This window comes from Gossypium hirsutum, chromosome A02 (genome assembly GCF_007990345.1).
Source record: "Gossypium hirsutum isolate 1008001.06 chromosome A02, Gossypium_hirsutum_v2.1, whole genome shotgun sequence".
In the NCBI taxonomy this organism is placed as follows: domain Eukaryota; kingdom Viridiplantae; phylum Streptophyta; class Magnoliopsida; order Malvales; family Malvaceae; genus Gossypium; species Gossypium hirsutum.
In genome coordinates, this window is record NC_053425.1 from 16,659,152 (window position 1) to 16,660,203 (window position 1,052).

General features: G+C 37.5%; 1 non-coding gene across 1 annotated transcript; it reads left to right on the forward strand.

The window, feature by feature from the left end:
- The first annotated feature begins 254 nt into the window (after window positions 1–254).
- Window positions 255–361, forward strand: LOC121217428 (small nucleolar RNA R71). The gene has a single exon (XR_005913529.1). It is a non-coding gene; the product is annotated as a small nucleolar RNA R71 (small nucleolar RNA).
- Window positions 362–1,052: the final 691 nt, after the last annotated feature.

Genomic DNA, 1,052 nt, shown 5'->3' on the forward strand with positions numbered 1-1,052 from the left:
CAATTTTTCTATTAAAAAGTTTTACCTGATTAGAGAGCATGGTGACTGAATTGACATTAAAAACGCCAGCTGCTTTCATTGGTTTTGTCCTCATAACTTGCCACTGATAATTATTCAATGACATCTCTTATATAAATTCATAAGCATCCTCAGGTGTCTTATTATTGATAGTTCCACCAGCAGCTACGTCAATCATCTGTCTAGTCGAAGGATTCAGGCCATTGTGAAACGTTTGAACCTGTAGCCAGAGTGGTAACCCCTGGTGAGGGCATCTTCGCAAAAGGTCCTTGTATCTCTCCCATGTATCGTAGAGTGTTTCTAAATCCATCTGCACAAAAGAAGAGATATCATTATGTAATTTGGCTGTTTTAGCCGGCGAAAAATATTTTAATAAAAACTTTTCGGTCCATTGTTCCCAAGTAGTGATTGACCCTCGTGGTAACGAGTTCAACCACTATTTAGCCTTATTCCTCAACGAAAAGGGAAACAGCCGAAGGCGAATGACATCATTAGAAATGCCATTGATTTTAAATGCGTCACAAAATTTTAAGAAATTCGTTAAATGAGCGTTTGGGTCCCCGTCCTGCAAACCATCAAACTAAACAAACTGTTGGATCATTTGAATGGTTTTAGGTTTCAGTTCAAAATTATTCGCAGCAATAGTAGGCCTAACTATGCTCGATTCAGTTCCTGTTAAAGAAGGTTTAGCATAATCATACATAGTATGCAGAGCAGGATTCTGATTTACTGGATCAGCAACAATCGCAGGAGGTAGCAGATTTTCCTGGTTTTCAGCCATCTCCTCGATTGTGGTTGAAGTATCGTCCTCTTGCTCTTCCTCGGTGTATCGTAAACTTCACCTTATTTCTTTTTAGTTTCTACGAACTGTGCGATCGATCTCACTATCAAATGTAATGGTCCCGTCGGGTTTTTTCTAGTCATACACTATCAAAAGCTGCCAGGAGCGAATAAAAGAAAATAAAGTAGAAAATAAAATAAAAATTTAAATTGCAAATAAAGTAAAATGACTAAAGTAATAAAAATCGAGTGTT